This window comes from Schistocerca gregaria, chromosome 8 (genome assembly GCF_023897955.1).
Source record: "Schistocerca gregaria isolate iqSchGreg1 chromosome 8, iqSchGreg1.2, whole genome shotgun sequence".
Classification (NCBI taxonomy): Eukaryota; Metazoa; Arthropoda; class Insecta; order Orthoptera; family Acrididae; genus Schistocerca; species Schistocerca gregaria.
In genome coordinates this window covers 423,478,794-423,496,995 of record NC_064927.1, presented here as the reverse complement: position 1 = coordinate 423,496,995, position 18,202 = coordinate 423,478,794, and the positions used below count along the sequence as shown (strand labels likewise).

At 42.9% G+C, this 18,202-nt stretch overlaps 1 long non-coding RNA gene across 1 annotated transcript in view; it reads left to right on the top strand.

Moving 5' to 3' along the window:
* Positions 1-4,192: 4,192 nt before the first annotated feature.
* The window catches only part of LOC126284220 (uncharacterized), a 59,478-nt gene continuing 45,468 nt past the window's right edge, over positions 4,193-18,202 (top strand). The window contains exon 1 of the long non-coding RNA XR_007551449.1: positions 4,193-4,338. This is a non-coding gene — a long non-coding RNA (uncharacterized LOC126284220). The remainder of the gene's footprint in view (positions 4,339-18,202) is intronic.

Genomic DNA, 18,202 nt, shown 5'->3' with positions numbered 1-18,202 from the left:
TGGCTGGAACTCAGTTCCGGCGAGGCAGTGCACCAGCATTAACTCACCTGAGGATGGCGGCCAGCTGGTCCGCCGAAATATTGTGTCTGGAGGACGAAATGATCCGGCTGCAAACCCGTGAAGAATATCAGCAGTTATTACGCCGGGAAAGTCTACGAAATCACAAAATTTGTGATCGTTTACCCAATTCCGTAAAATATCTGACAGATAGCAAAGGCAGTTTTAAATCTAACCTAAAATCATTTCTCCTCGACAACGCTTCTTCAGTATGAACGATTTTTACTTAAAAACTGGCAACCTACAAAGCACCTAGTCTTTAAGCGTATTTGCTTGAGTATCATTAAAAATATGTTCATTAATGTTAACAATGATCATTTATACGTATCCTGTATACTTACTCGTTCTCCATTATTTCGAGAGAAGAAGCGTTCATATGATTGATGGAACATGTAGCTAACTAAATAACTAGCAGGTGATGATCACTGAGTGCGCAGCAAAGGCTCAGATCTATAAATGCCACATATAATCACTGATGGAATCCACATCCGAGACATAATTATTCCACTCTTGCTACAGTTATTGCCTCCTTAATCATTCGGGATATTAGGTTGATGGCTAACTCTGCCACAAAGACTTCTTGCACTTCTTAGCGTCAAACCAACTTTTACACTCCTGCCTAATCATTTTCGTTGCGAAGGGACTACATTTCGTACTATCCCTGAACATAAACCGGTTATACCTATTTGCATTATGAAAGAACAATGTTTTAAGAACAACTTTTACAAATTAATTCTGGTGGCATACATTACAGGTTCAAATGGCTCTGAGCACTATGGGACTTAACATTTGAGGTCACCAGTCCCCTAGAACTTGGAACTACTTAAACTTAATTAACCTAAGGACATCACACACATCCGTGCCCGAGACAGGATTCGAACCTGCGGTCGCGCGGTTCCAGACTGAAGCGCCTAGAACTGCTCGGCCACAACGGCCGGCTGCATAAATTTACAGAATAATTATTTCCATTTGTTACAAGACAACGAACATATGTTGCTGCTGTGGTCTTCAGTCCAAAGACTGCTCTGATGCAGCTCTCCGTGCTACTCCATCCTGTGAAAGCCTCTTCATCTCCGAATAACTACTGCAACCTACATCTTTCTGTATCTGCTTACTGTATTCCTCTCTTCGTCTCTATCTAGAATTTTTACCACCCCCCCCCCCCCCCACACACACACACTTCCCTCCAGTACTAAATTGGTGATCACTTAATCTGTCAGAATAGGTCCTATCAACCGTTTGCTTCTTTTAGTCAGGTTATGCCACGAATTACTTGTCTACCCAGTTCTATTCAGTACCTTCTTATTATTAGTTACGTGATCTACCCATCTAATCTTCAGCATTCTTCTGTAGCACCACATTTGCAAAACTATTTTCTTATTATCTAATGTGTTTATTGTCTGTGTTTCATTTCTGTATATAGGTACACTCCAGACAAATACCTTCGGAAAAGATTCCCTAACACTTAGCTCTATATTCGATGTTGACAAATTTCTCTTCTTCGGAAACGCTTTTCTTGCCATTGACAGTCTTCAATTTAAATCCTGTCTACTTCGCCATCATCACTTATTCTGACGCCCAGTAGAAAAACCTATCTACTACTTTAAGTGTATGACTTCCTAATATAATTCCCTGAAGGTCACCTGATTCAATACGACTACGTTCTGTTATTCTTGTCTGGTTTTTGTTGATGTTTATCTTATATCCCCCTTTCAAGATATTGTCCATTTCGTTCAGTTCCTCTTCAAAGTAATTTGCTGTGTCTTACAGAATTAGGATGTCATCGGCAAACCTCGAAGTTTTACTTCTTCTCCCTGATTTAATTCCTACTCCAAATTTTTCTTCAGTTTTCTTTACTGCTTACTCAGTCTACAGACTGAATAGCATCGGGTATAAGCTACAATCCTGTCTCATTCCCTTCTCAATCACTGCTTCCTTTTCATGGCTCTCGACTCTTACAACTGCCGTCCGGTTTCTATGCAAGGTGTAAATAGCCTTCCGCTCCCTATATTTTACCCCTGCTACCGTCAGTATTTCAAAGAGAGTGTTCTACTCAACATTGTCAAAAGGTTTCTCCAAGTCCACTAATGCTACAAACGTAGGTTTAATTTTACTTAACGTTTCTTCTAAGATAAGTGGTGGGGTCCGTACTGCCTAGTGTGTTCCAACAGTTCTCCGAAATTTAAACTCATCTTCCCCGAGTTCGGGTTCTATCAGTTTTTCTATTCTTCCTTAAAGAATTGGTGTCAGTATTTTACTTATGAAAATGATAGTTCTGTAATTTTCACACCTCTCAGAATCTGCTTTCTTTGGAATTGGAATTATTACATTGTTCTTGAAGTCTAAGAATGAGTTTTGTTTTGGCTGGCTCTCTCAAATCTATCGGTAGTTCTGACGGAATGTCGTCTACTGAACGTCCCTTGTTTCGAATTAGGTCTTTCAGTGCTCTATCAAATTCTTCACGCAGTGTTATATTTTCCACGTCACCTTCATCTACGTCTTCTTCCATTTTTAAAATATTGGCTTCGGCTCTCTCGTATAGGTCCTCTATGTACTCCTTCCACCTTTCTGCTTTTCCTTCTTTGCGTAGTACTGGTTTGGCATCTGATATCTTGTTACTGATACAGCTGCTTATCTTTTCTCCAAAATACTCTTAAATTTTCCTGTAAGCGTTATCTATTTTCCTGAAGTGAAATACGCTTCTAAATCCTTACATTTGTTCTTTGGCCATTCCTGCTTAGCTATTCTGCACTTCCTGCCAATCTCATTTTTTTAGATGTTCGTATTCTCTTTCGCTTGATTCATTTTTTTATTTTCTCCTTTCATCACTTCATTTCAGTACCTCCTGTGCCACTCAAGGATTTCTATTAATCCTTGTCTTTTTATCAAGTTGACTCTCAGTTGCCTTCACTATTTCATCTCTCAGAGCTACCCATTCACCTTCTACTTTATTCTTACCCCTGTTCTAGTCAATCATTCCCTAAATGTTCCCTCTGAAATCTCAACCACCTCTAGGTCTTTCATCTTATCCAGGTCCCATCTTCTTACTTTCATAACATTTTGCTATTTCTTCAGTTTTAATCTACAGTTCATAACTAATTCATAACTTATAAATTGTGGTCAGAGTCCACATCTGCCCCAGGAAATAGAATTTAAAATTTGGTTCCCAAATTTCTGTCTAACCATTACATAATTAATCAGAAACCTTTCGGTGTCTCCAGGTCTCTTCCACTTATAAATTTATGATTTTTAAAATTAGTGTTAGCAATGAGTAAATTATGCTGTGTACAAAGTTCTACCAGGCTGCTTTCTCTTTCATTCCTTTCCCCAAGCCCTTGTCCACCGACTATTTTTGTTTATCTCCCTTTCCCTACTATCGAATTCCAGTAGCCGTCACGACTAAAGTTTCGTCTCTCTTAACCATCTGAACAATTTCTTTTATCTCATCGCACGTTTCTTCAATCTTTCATCGTCCGCGGAGCTATATGGCATATAAACTTGTAGTACTACAGTATCCATAGGGAACATAGATGTTACCTTAAAGTATGATAATCGTTAGCAGTCATTGGTGTTACACAGTTGCTATGAATCTGCGCAAAGATTATTTTGTTTTTAGTTTTTCGGCTCCCGTGATTTTCGGTGATGGCACTTCACGGATTGCTGCTTACACTACTCAGTGTCAGAAGAAAATAATGATTCATGAACAGCTTGTACGCTTCCTTTTTGTATAGAGAAATGGTAGTTATGACTAGTAGCTTCCTTTCGCTGTCACTGAAAGGAAACACAGAGTTTCAAAGGTAAGCCTAACTTTGGTCTTTCGCAAGTGAAGAGCACGTGCAAATTACAACGATAGCCAATCGCTGCAGACAGTGGTATGTTCCTATTTTTGAGACCTGCTTCATAAGTTACGTGACAGTCTTCCGGCTGTTTTACGTGTGGTTGAGTAGAAATTCTTGTGACGGCATCTAGGCAGTTCCAAGAAGGACTGCAATTATTTTAAGCTGAAGGACAAGGCAGATAACTGCCTGCTATCGACGTGTGCTTCCCTGTATGGAGAACATTTAGGTTTCGGAAACAATAGCACCGACGCGTTCTGGCAGCCTGTAATTTTCTTTGCGTGACGGAAGGTGAAGAGGCGAACACAGTCCACAAGAGGAGTTGGCTACGGGAAGTCCCGTGTCCTATAATGCGAGACAAACTTGTGACGTAGATACGGAAATCAACTGCCTACAAGCTGAAGAACCCATGCGGTTGCAAGGAAGGCGCCTCAGCCCAGGACAGGTAAGGTGGTGCCTTAAGCCGTCGCCAGACAGGACGTGGCGGGGTGCAGACAATATTGGCGACCAGAAAGTGATTAGCAAAACGAGAAGCCTTTAATTAGAATTCCTAGTGCCCAGCCCGCAGCTCGTGGTCGTGCGGTAGCGTTCTCGCTTCCCGCGCCGGGTTTGATTCCCGGCGGGGTCAGGGATTTTCTCTGCCTCGTGATGGCTGGGTGTTGTGTGATGTCCTTAGGTTAGTTAGGTTTAAGTAGTTCTATGTTCTAGGGGACTGATGACCATAGATGTTAAGTCCCATAGTGCTCAGAGCCATTTGAACCATTTTCCTAGTGCCCACTTCAACTGAGAAATACACTTATAGATACAGCTTGTAGCTCTGAGGAATTAGGTGATTGTCTGGGATTCATAATCAAAAACGATTCTTTCTAAAATGTTCACTATATTCTGAAAGTCACAGACCAAAAATGATCCACACAATCCAACTACCAGAGCAGTTCAGAGTCTAATGCGCTGATGCAACTATAACTGTTCAAATTAAGTGTTTAAGTGAATGCTCGCCATAATTTGATGATAATGTTCATCAAACGCCACGGTAAATAATGGTAGAATGTCTGTCCCGCGGCGGCACGTGAAAATACGACATACGCGAACTGAAGATAGATCATTAAAGTCATCCCAGAATTAACACTTCACTCAAAAACGATTTGATGGTTACGCGTATCCCGAGTAACTTATTACGGCATCCGATGTTGTTTATAGCAATGATACCGACGCGACGCGACTCCCGGCACAGATGGTGCGCTGATCAGCGTCTGGAGAGAACTGGGGCCTTTTTTCCTCGCGCAGCGTTCTTATATATAAAGCCGCGGTGCTGACGGCTAAGGGAACGCTTGATAAAATCGGCTCTCCCTACTAGCCGCTGGGCTAGTAAGGCATCACTTCAAGTTATTAAATAAATCATTGCTTCCGTTGCTGATGGCCAATGAAGCTCTCAATTTAAATGTGCAATCGGCACACAGGTAAGTAATCATAATAAAAGTCTGACGTGGCTCAGTCAAATATTTTGAGCGAGAGAATTAATTTAATTACACTACACGCAGTAGACGAGCTCTGAACTTGCCCTTTGGAGATACGCTATCGCTATGGTTTTATAGTTATTCAGTTGAAACTTCTCACATCTTCATGAATATAGCGGATCTCCCTTCTACTTAAATTTAAACATCCTAGCTTTATTTATTCACCTACTTAATCTATCTTGCTTCCTTAATTTCTAAGACAAAAACCAGAAAATCATGAATTTCAACTAAAATTTTAATTTCTGAGATCCAGAATACTGCTTCTACTAAATTGTTATGCAAAAGGAATCTAACAATGAATTTTTAAGTTTCTAGCTCTTTTCTGTTGCGCCAATGATTTTTACAGAAAAACGTCCAAACTTCGAAAGCGGTTAAAGTTATTGAATTGATATTCAACACATAATGATACAGTATTACTCCTGAGATGCTAGCAACGTTTCAGGTTCTTTACTTGATTTTTAAAGTATTGCGCAACATTTATGACGTCAGAGCTAGTTACAGCGGACTGGTGGCACACAATTGAAAGACTGCTGTGAATTTTATACGGCGTGAGTAGGCTGCTTCCCTACAACATTGTACCTCCGAAGCATGTTCTGGTACACTCTCTCCATCCCACCTGGTGTCTCTTAAATGTCTTGTGCAGCGGCCAGAACTCGTTCCTTTGTCTCTACAGGTGTCTCATAAATTAGGCTCTTCATACGACCCCACAAGAAGTAGTCCATAGGGGTTAAATCCGGCGATCGTGTCGGCCACGCGGTTGGACCACCACAGCCTATCCATCTTTCACTATACCGTCTGTTAGGATGTGTCCGGACAGACAGCGAAAAGTGAGGTGGTGCTCCATCATGCTGAAACCACATTTCCTGACGGACATTCACTGGCACAGCTTCCAAGAACGGATCCTGTACGTGTCGTAGGAAGACTAAGTATGCAGGGCCCTTGAGCTTGGATGGAAGGAGGTATGGTCCAATCACATGACAGTCCAGAATACCTGCCCACACGTTAATTCCAAAACTGTCTTGAAATCGCTGAACATGCGTGGCATGAGGGTTTTCGTGCGACTAGCCATGGCTATTTCGAGCATTCAAAACACAATCCCTTGTGGACATACTTTCATCTGTGAAGAGAACTCGACGTTGAAACAGGGGTGCGTCGATGCAACGGCGCAGGAAACATGTGCAGAAGGCGACGCGTTGTGGAAAGTCTGCTGGATCCATAGCGTGTACCCTTTGTAAGTGGTACGGATGTAATTGTTGCCCATGCAGGACGTCCAAGACGGTACTGTAACTAACAGAATTTGCGCGTGCACATGTTCGCGAACACGTTTACGGGCTATCTTCAGTGCGACGCAGTACACCTTCTTTAAATTCGGGAGTGCGGCGTCGCCCTGGAGCACCACAGTCCTGCCTCCTGACGGTGAAGGTAGCCGTTTCTCGGAGCCGTTGTGTAACTTGGGCAAACAGTTTGTGTGATGGAGTGTGACGGTGTGGAAAACGTTCGTGATACAGCCGACTAGCAGCTCTTTCGTTACCTCCAGCTTCGTCATACAAAAGGAGCATGTCTGTGTATTCCGCAAACTTGCTCTGCACCAGGTTTCCTCTATCGCTGATGCACAGGTATTGACTCGGTGTCACAGCAAAACGGACAATAAGTGACATCTGGGGATCATCGTGTCCACCCTGTTGCATACCAGGACAGGGAACTAAAAAAAAAAGTGTGTGAAATCTTATGGGACTTAACTGCTAAGGACATCAGTCCCTAAGCTTACACACTACTTAACCTAAATTATCCTAAGGACAAACACACACACCCATGCCCGAGGAAGGACTCGAACCTCCGCCGGGACCAGCCACACAGTCCATGAGTGCAGCCCCTAAGACCGCTTGGCTAATCCCGCGCGGCGGACAGGGAACTCCGAGACGTTTTTCTTGCCCTAAGCAGACGTTGACGAGGTATACATCTGAATTGAAACTGTCGTAGAACGGAAACGATACGATTCCGGACGTGTGTTCCTATGCGAAATGCTCTGTACTTACAACCCTCTACATGTCCTAGAAGTTTGTAACGGGAATTTCCGACCACCCTGTATAAATAAAAACGTCAATATCCGTCAACGTGTAATAAGACAAAAAGGAAAGATATATGTCCGGGCTATCAACTTATTAAAGTTCATCAAGTGGAACAATCCAGCTCCTAGCACAGAACGCTCTTATATTCGCATAACATTAAGTATTATGTAAATTATTTCTATTAATTGCGTAAGGAAGCCTCACAACTTTTTGGAAAACACGAACGTGAAGGAAAAAAATCTGCGGAAAATTTGTGGAAAATATGAACCAGTGACACACTAACACAAAGGTCAGCATGGAGTTGGGAGTGGGGGGAGGAGGGGGGGTGACAGCATAAATTTCCCGGGCATTAGCTTAAAGATGGAAGACAACAACCATAAATTTAAAAAAATGTCGGCTCCTCTACTGACACATTCATCCCGACTTTCTCCCAACATCCTACAGCGTATAAACGTACAGCTTTCCAGCAAATGATCCACCGTCTCCTTCCTATCCCTATGCCCCAAGAAGACTTTGACCAGGAACTTAATACAATAAAAACAATAGCCGTAAATAATGAATTTAACTCCAGCATCATTGATAAAATCCTAGGTAAAAAGATGAAGAAGCAAGATAGGTCCCTACTGTCCCCAGTGAAAACCACAGACACACTGGAAAAGAAATGGTGCAGATTACCTTTTATAGGTAAAACGTCAAACAGGATAAGTAACATTTTGAAGGAAATGGGTTTCTCCGTGTTTTTCTATGTCCGTCAGACAATAGTTAGTTGCTTGTACAATGCAAAAGACAAACAACCAGGCAACACAAAGACGTGGGATTCATAAAAATCACATGCCGTGAGTGTCCTTCTTGCTACATTCGACAGACGAGGAAGTCAATCTGCAGAAGCTGGAGACAGAAGAGTGATTCAGCCTTTGAGGGACATTGCCTCAACAATAACCACAAATACATAATAGATGCACAAGTTTTACACACAGAGGAAAAGGTGGCTAAACTCAACCAGTTCGAAATTTTAGAAATTAAAAAACAAGTTTGTACATCGCCACACGTATTACTAAACGAGCAAACCCAGTTCAATTATTCATCTCTTTTAGACGAAATCACAACTCTAGGATAGGAGTAAAACTTCGGGACTCAGTCCGTCAGTAGATAAAAAGTTATTGGCTTGTCGGTAACTTTATTCCCAGGTATGTTCAGTCATGTCAGTGAAACTGCTGGATTGTGTAATTCTATACGTAATTTCTTAAAAATGGATCATCGAAATAATTTTATATTAAGCCGTGGATCGATACATTAAGAAGTTGAGATGACTATCTTTGCCTCATCATGTTTATCTGGGGATTATCATCTTTGGGAATTAGTAATGTACTTGAAAATGAGCTTGTAACCCGGACCCTAGGTTGTTCAGTAACAATAATAAAAACAGTGTTTGTTTGGTTAAAATAAATTAAATACGAGATTTCTCGAACGCCAAACCGACCTAATCTCTGCACTATAACATGGTACGTCTAGACACTACGGTAGGATGTAGCTTCGTTACAACAGAATTTTGATTTTATCTTACTCTCTTCTACAGGCTTTAATCGCCGATGTGTTATTAATTCGCATCGTCTTATAACAAATCCAAACAAAAACGACAAGATTTTCATGAATCTTTTAATGTACTGTGGCCTAAAAACGGATTACATTGATAACACGTGATTTATAACGCGATAATGTCTAAATATGAAAATTCTTTAATCACCAATTTCACGTTTCCCGTTGTTTTATTACAACGAATCGGAACAATAACAATTCGTTCTCAAGACATTAAATGTGCTGGCGCTTAGAAACAGCATGTACTCACGGGCTGTAAGACACAACATAAAACCCAACGAATATGGGCGTCTACTAAACAAGACAAGTACAGACAGTATGAGGTCTTGCTCTCTGTGGGTCTCGAGCTTTCTGCTCGTGACGTAAGGAGCGTTCTTGTCGACAGCTTTACTGAGGGGTTTGTGGTTCCTCCTCTCCAAAGGTCTGAAGACGATCACACAATTCTAACACTGTCGTCGAACATTCACCTCCGTGAAATGAACTTATTTAACACACGGCGAGGTAAAGTCTCTCAGTGACGGTGATAACCGGGCAGTTCGCAACTCAAGAGCTGACCCGGCTGGTGTTGGCCTTCTGAACACCACCAGCGCCTCTGCTCGTGCGTTGGCTGGCACTCTTATGTATGCATTTTTACTCGATTCCCTCCCGTGTGGATGCAGTCAAAAGCGATGGCTGCCCTCAACAACTCACAACAGTGACATTTTAGGATGAGAGGTGAACTTTCAAAGCAGTTACATACAAAATAAATAGTCTGACGTTAGCTGCAGACATTTGCATAAAATTTTCGGTAAGGGGAAGGTTACCACAAGAATTCGGGAACCGACGCTCCCCAACATTTATGCATCCAATGGAAAATACGAGGCCTATTCGGAAAGTGAGGTCCGATCGGGCGCTAAATGGAAACCGCAGTGAAAATCCTATGAAGCTTTGCATAGATGTGTTGGACAGTGTCTCTATTATGGCCGCCGATCGCGTCATGTCGCCCATTTCAGTTCAGAGCACAGAGAAAGCACGTGAAGCCTATAAAACAGTGGCCGGCCGGAGTGTCCGAGCGGTTCCAGGCGCTACAGTCTGGAACCGCGCGACCGCTACGGTCCCATGTTCGAATCCTGCCTCGGGCATGGATGTGTCTGATGTCCTTAGGTTAGTTAAGTTTAAGTAGTTCTACGCTCTAGGGGACTGATGACCTCAGAAGTTAAGTCCCATAGTGGTTCAAATAGCTCTGAGCACTATGGGACTTAACATCTATGGTCACCAGTCCCCTAGAACTTAGAACTACTTAAACCTAACTAACCTAAGGACATCACACAACACCCAGTCATCACGAGGCAGAGAAAATCCCTGACCCCGCCGGGAATCGAACCCGGAAATCAGGGTGCGGGAAGCGAGAACGCTACCGCACAAAGTGCCATAGTGCTCCGGGTTTTTTTTTTTTTTTTTTGTTTTTATAGAAAACAGTGTCTCCCGTCAATGACGAAGTCCTGGAGAGAGATTTCATGCAGACCTCAGACCTCACAACATAACTGTTAAGCGTTTCCTTCTTCATGAGAGTTCTCGGCCGCACTCTGCAGGGGTAATGACGATGCTCCTGCAGCGTTTTCGATGGGCGGTGTTTGGTCACCCACAATACACCCCGTAACTGGCTACCCTTCAATTTCATCCCTGCTCATATGAAACGATTGCTATGAAGACATTTTGGCACAGACAACGAGTTGTAGGCAAGCGTAGAGAAGTGGCGGAAAGCATAGGCGGCTGTCTTGAATGAAGGACATTGGGAAGTTGGCAAACATCAGTGTGGCGACTGCGTAGAAATGTGGCCGGAAGGGGTAGCTAACTGTTGCAAGTAAAATATTTTTGATTTTCACAGTGGTTTCCATTTTGTGACCGATCGGACCTTACTTTCCTAGTATCCCTAATAGTAACCTCAGAAATTTTCGTACACGTTGCAGTTACTTATAATGAAGTAATATCTAAAAAAATTCTGCACAAATACCCAGTCGCATTTACAGAATGGAATTTTCACTCTGCAGCGAAGTGTGCGCTGATAGGAAACTTCCTCGTATATTAAAACTGTGTGCTGGACAGGGAACCGGAATCGTGACCTTTCCCGTTTGCGGACAAGGGCTATACCTACTGATCTACCCAGGCGCGACCCACGGCACGTTCTCACAGCTTTACTTCCATCAGTATCTCACATCTCACCTCCTACCTCCCAAATTTCACATAATCTCTCCTGTGAAACTTTTGGGACCAGCTCTCCCGGAAGACAAGAGCAGTGCTAGCCCTGCAAGTTTGCAGGCGAGCTTGTGTGAAGTTTGGAAGGTAGGAAGGAAGTGGGGTATCGGCGGAAGTAAAACTGTGCTTGGGTAGCTCAGCTGGTAGAGCACTTGTCTCCAAAACGCGAAGTTCCCAGCCTCGAGTCCTGTTTTAATGTGCCGGGAAGTTTCATCCTGTCACATTGTTTGCAGAACATTCGTTCAATCCACGCCAGAATACTGATCAGGTGTGTGGGACAAATACAAAATAGGGATAAATGGCAGTGCAAACGGCCACAGCTTTATTTGACCCAGGGGAGTGCGTAACGAAAAGTATGATAGCTTGAACTTTGTAATGGAACTAGTTAATGAAAAGCTGTCATTCCCTATTGAAGAACACGACACTTTTGTTTTATATACAACACCAACCAATAAAGCTTCAGTTTCAGTTTCTTTTCATAATTGCACTGAGGGGAAAAAATCGCGACATCGAAAAGAACATTAATGTAGAGTAATAAAATTTCGGGAATACGTTTCTCTAGGTAAGATACACTCATGCTCATAAATTAAGGATAATTGCAGAAGGTAGTTCCACACAACGTGGCACTACACAAAACTGGCGCTAATAGCATAGGCACATAGGGAACACACACGACAGAGATCTGTAAGTCCACGGTATTGGTGATAAGTTCAGAAAACCGTCCCGAAACACATGTGCTACAATACGCCACTGTTTCCTGCGCATGTACCCCGACATCAATATGGAATATGATCACCATGCACACGTACACAGGCCGCACTACGGGTTGGCATACTCTGGATCAGGTGGTCGAGCAGCTGCTGGGGTATAGCCTCCCATTCTTGCACCGTGCCTGACGGAGCTCCTGAAGTGTCGTAGGGGTTTGAAGACATGCAGCGATACGTCGACCGAGAGCATCCCAGATGTGCTCGATGGGGTTTAGGTCCGGAGAACAGGGAGGCCACTCCATTCGCCTGGTATCATGTGTTTCAAGTACTCCTCCACGATTGCACCTCCGTGGGGCGGTGCGTTCGCATCCATCAGGAAGTAGGTGGGACCCCCTGCATCCCTGAAAATGCGGACATACAGGTGCAAAATGTCGTCCCAATACACCTGACCTGTTACAGTTCCTCTGTCAAAAACATGAAGGGGTGTACGTGCACCAATCGTAATCCACACTATCAAACCACAACATCCATACAGGTCCCTTTCAAGGACATTACGGGGTTGGTATCTGGTTCCTGGTTTACGCCTGACTTGTTACAGTTCCTCTGTCAAAAACATGCAGGGGTGTACGTGCACCAATCGTAATCCACACTATCAAACCACAACATCCATACAGGTCCCTTTCAAGGACATTACGGGGTTGGTATATGGTTCCTGGTGGTTCACACCAGATGAAACCTCGGCGAGAATCACTGCTCAGACTATACATGGACTCGTCCGTGAACATAATCTGGGACCACTGATCCAATGACCGTGTACTGTGTTCTTGACACCAGACTTTACGGGCTCTCCTGTTACCAGGGGTCAGTGGAATGCACCCTGCAGGTCTCCAGGCGAATAAACCATGTCTGTTCAGTCGTCTATAGACTGTCCATCTGGAGACAACTGTTCCAGTGGCTGCGGCAAGGTTCCTAGCAAGGCTACCTGCAGTACTCCGTGGCCCTCTGCGGACACTGATGGTGAGATATCGGTCTTTTTGTGGTGTTGTACACTGTGGACTTCCTGTACTGTAGCACCTGGACACGTTTCCTGTCTACTGGAATCGTAGCCATTATCTTGAGACCACACTTTGTGACACACGGACCTGCAACGACCTGCTGTGTTTGAGCAGCCTCCAGTCGCCCTCATAACGCCATCAATATGTGTTCTTTGAGCCATTTTCAACACACAGTCACCATTAGCACGTCTGAAAACGTCTGCACACTTACTCGCTGCACCGTACTCTGACATGCACCAACACACCTCTGCGTATGTGGACTGCTGCCAGCGCCACCGTGCGACGACCGCAGGTCAAATGCACCGCATGGTCATACGCTGAGGTGATTTAAACTTGCAAACCACCCACCAGAGCGTTGTTTCACCATGTATAAGCATTACCCTTAATTTATGAGCATGAGTAGATTTAAGTGACTAACACTGCAAGATCGCAGGTTAACATAAGCGTAAGATAAATTACTGGAAATGTGAAATGCTGGTACGTTCATAAACGGTGTGCAAAATGTTCAAATTTGTGTGAAATCTTATGGGACTTAACTGCTGCGGTCATCAGTCCCTAAGCTTACACACTACTTAGCCTAAATTATTCTAAGGACTAACACACACACACACATCCATGCCCGAGGGAGGACTCGAACCTCCGCCGGGACCAGCCGCACAGTCCATGATTGCAGCGCCTAAGACCTCTCGGCTAATCCCGCGCGGCAATAAACGGTGTAATCGCCAGAATGTTGAGTGCATGCATGAAAATATGCATGCATTGTGTTGTACAGGTATAGGAAGCTGCCTCTCTGGTCACTTCCGTTTGTGTCTGTGAAGCACCCTCAGTAGGGGCACACGCAAGTCTGTCCGCGGCGAGCGTCTGAAGTGGTAAGATCTCTCACGTCTCTGCTAAGTCCGTAGGACAATGGATTTCTTAAGTTCAGCCTGACTGAAAATTTAATCACCTTTATTTCAGGTTTAGATATAAAATATCTTACTTTATCTTAAATTTCAACGAAGTGTAATTCGAGTGTGAAGTTCAGAATATCTTCCAGTAGTTGCTTTGTCACTACTTAGTGAATAAAGTGGAACCACGTGTTGAAGATCCGTAACTGTAACTAAGATCATCAATCTTAAATGCGAATGTGCGTGAGATTATAACGTCTCATCTTCACAATACTTTTCAATATAGCAACTTTCCTTTATGTTCAACCCACGTGGGGTGTACTTTGTGAGACCAGTACCACGTGCTTATACAATTGTTTGACCCATCAGGTTAATAGTAAGGCAATAGTTACCAGTTCGAGGTTTTCTTTTGTAAATTGCGTTTCGATGTAATTTATTTTAATCATCAAAATTATTGTGGAGTTACACTCTTTGTGTAAACCAAGTTCACCACGTGAAGCATGTGGTGTAATCATCAAAGAAGCCCTGAGCTATTCTTTTCGGGAAGCTTTCACAGAGAGTTAGTATGAATTTAGTATACCAGTGTGTGGCAGTTTCATGACGGACAGGATTGCGCTACGAACGTAACTTCTTTGGGTGAAAATTGAATCGGTTGGTTGTGGTTAATTTTCTCTTACACATGTTTCAACGTTCTTCGTGTGTTATTTTATTAATGCAGTGTTGTATGCAGTCTCCCAATCTTGGCTCCACATTTGATGTGTTCCGTAAGATTACAAATTCACATTTTCACAATCCTAAACAAGGCACCAGTTTAATTATGAATCAAGTGTAATATGCTGAAATTATAATTAATGTTAGTCTGGTTGGGAATTTGGTAAGCTAGACTGGATACCTGGTGAAACAGTTGCTCAGTAATGCAAGGTTAATTTCCCCAGATAGCTCACGGCTTTTAACCCGCTTTTATTGTCTTGAATATCAGCACCGCTTTCAGAACAACTTAACGCATCAACATTACAAGCTTTTCGTAGGTAACCTTCAGTTTGCGCTGAAATGGTCCTGTTTCCGAAAATTCTTACTGTCAACCGTTTCTGGCGTTAATCTGCTTGTCACAGGTAGGGGTGGGGTGCCCTCCGGTCGCCGGAGCTTTCCCCTGGGGGTGAAGAGGTGAGTAGGGGGGTGTGGAGGAGGAAAGGGGTGGTCTGCCTGAGGATGGAATTAGTCTTTCTGTCCGCACATCAAAGATAGGACCACATTCCGGCATTTCCCTGGCGTGAGAAAGTTCGTTGTTTCGTTCCAAAATTATTGTGCACTGCAGAATCCAAAGTAACGCTAGTGTCACCAGTCGGTGTGTGTCCCGTGCTGGCCAGTGTAGAGATAATGTTGGAAACCAGCACGAACTTCATGAATTGTAATGGCGTTTCTCGAAAGGTTCGACTACGAAATTTCTGTTGCTTTCACATACTTTTACGTAGAAAAAGGATCATATTGGTTCGTCGGATTGGCAGCAGCATTCAATCTCCCATACACGTAGAGCCTGGAAATTGTGCGTGTTCTGGAGACAAGCCCAGTGTTGACTGGTGCCCTCTCGCTGTACTTGAAGAATGTTAAATGTCGCTCAGGCTGTATAGCGCAATCAATTTTCTGAACAGCTCGTATTTAACTCGTTTGGTTATGCATCGTGTATGCTCAGTTATCTAAATATTTGTCTCATGCGAGATGTCCTGATGTGCAAGTCTAATTCATTCTACTTCCTGCAGTCTTTCAGTTAAACGAGGATCTCACATGGTTTAGAGTAATTTTTATTTTAATCTGGAGCAATTTTCACAACATTGTTCTGTATTATTCTTTGTCAGTTGATCACTTGATAAGTTAAATAAAACTTTCGTGTTCTCGATTCGACTTTACGTTTTGAATTCCTAATGTCCTACAGTTTCTGTATGGCGAGCCTTAAACAATAAAGGAAACCAGCTGCTTTACTAGGATGTTTGTTTAATTGTGATGAGTTTTCGTTGTATTCAGTGATCAAGCACTATCAGGTTTTTGTAAGAGGAGCAGTTGGTGTCAAACGCTATTGAGCGTTATTGCGACGTCTTCCAGGTCTGATAATTGTGCCACTATTCATGTTAATTGTATTACGTATCGCGGCAGGAACAATCTGCATATCTTACATTAAATTTCTTCAGTAACTAAATCAGGTAATTACCAACAACTTTTGTTTTCAACTTGTGTAAAAGTGAGATAGCCGGCCGGATTGCCGAGCGGTTCTAGGCGCGCTACAGTCTGGAACCGCGCGACTGCTACGGTCGCAGGTTCAAATCCTGCCTCGGGTATGGGTATGTGTGATGTCCTTAGGTTAGTTAGGTTTAAGTAGTTCTAAGTTCTAGGGGACTTATGACCTCTGAAGTTAAGTCCCATAGTGCTCAGAGCCCTTTGAACCATTTGAAAGTGAGGTACACGTATAAACTGCACCTGCACCTGAATAGTATTGGTTCAAGAACATTCAGAAGATCTTACTTTTCAGCAATTAATTTATTTGGAAACTTTAGACGTTAAAATTACATTTAAGTATATTATAATTATTATTGATCATTGAATAATTTACAAAATAACCAAAAAAATGTGTAGCATGACTGAACTATGTTTGTTAACACCATCATTATTATCCTTTATTTATGATCGTTGAAAATAGTTTCTTGGGGGCAAACGGTAGTATGGTGGGGAGAGCTTGTTCTTGTACGCTGCCGAGTTCTGAAACTCATGTTGACTGGATATGTCAAACAGAGAACATTGTTACTGAAATGTGGGAAAAGTGAAGCGAATAGCAAATTGCATTCAGTTTAATGACGTATGTGCAAAAAATGCAACAACGAAATTTATTTTGCAAGCAGTGTCATCCCATTGAAGAAACACCCAATAATGAAATCACAACGTAGAAAACTAAGGAAAGAAAAAGTCTTTTCTTACAGTATCAACTTAAAATTATTCTCAAGACAGTGAGAAAACATCAAGAAAGCAAAGTCACACAAGGGACTTGTGATGTTTGTTAGCCAAATTTCTTTTCTAAACTTACAGTTTTTTTCAAAGTGTAATAATAGTTGGGTTACAACTGGCAGACGATTCAAGACCGACGTCAGATACCCCACAAAAGGGTACTAACAAAGTTTCAAGAACCTGCATTATGAGGGGACTCTAGGGATAAACTGCAGGCTTAATCATTGCTTCCGAAGCGACAGCGAAGACGAGCTTAGACTAAACGCAGAGCACACAAAGGCATTTAAAAACTCTTCCCGAGCGGCCATAAGCGAAAGCAGCGGGAAAAAACGCTAACATATGGTTAAGTCGAAAGTACCGATACATGGCTATCCTCTGATATGCACGTCACGGTAGTTTCAGAGTATGGATAGAGACGTAGGCTTTAGGTCCGTATTACTCAGTAAAATAAACCCTTTTATTAAAGCTATTATGTCACATTTCCCTCCATTATTGTTCAATGCATATAATGAGCACTTTACGAAGGAGGTTCTTGAAGACTGGTATGACAGCATCATTGTAGGTGGCAGAAAAATTGACAATCTTAGGTATAGATGTGACACTCCGACAATTGCAGCAGACGAACATCGATTGGTAAGAATCAGGCGAAGGTTGGCCTATAGAAGCAGACAATATGGTCTTGACATCGACAACACAAAGACAACAGGCCTGACATCACATGAATTTCTGGCTACGATGTCGTCAGCAGCGTCGAGTATTCAGGATCGGTTGTCATCGATACTGGATATTGCAAGCCTGAGATCCGCAGCGCATTTCGGTTGCGAGAAGTTTTACAGCAAAACTTGCTCGTATCTGCAAGGACACCTTCATCTCTGTCAAGACAACCCTCACGTTCGTCGGATCTTCCCTATCGTGACCTGTGCTGCAGAAACTTGGACGATGAAGACTGTGGATCGCCGCAGGATTGATGCTCTGGAATGTTGTGCTGTAGAATATTGCTTCGAATAGCATGGACAGCACCTCGGTCTAATGAATCGATCCTCAGGCAGCTCGACGTCAGAAAAAGACTGTCGACTCTTGGCAACTAAAATCGGTTGAAATATTTTGGTCATATTTCCAGAAGGCAAGAGGCAATGGAAAGAACAATCATAGAGGCCTAAGTCGACGGCCGAAGACCTAGATTACGCGCAACACTGCAGTGCATAAACCAGATTAAGAGCTTGACTGGGGTGGGCTTGCAGCAGGCAATACG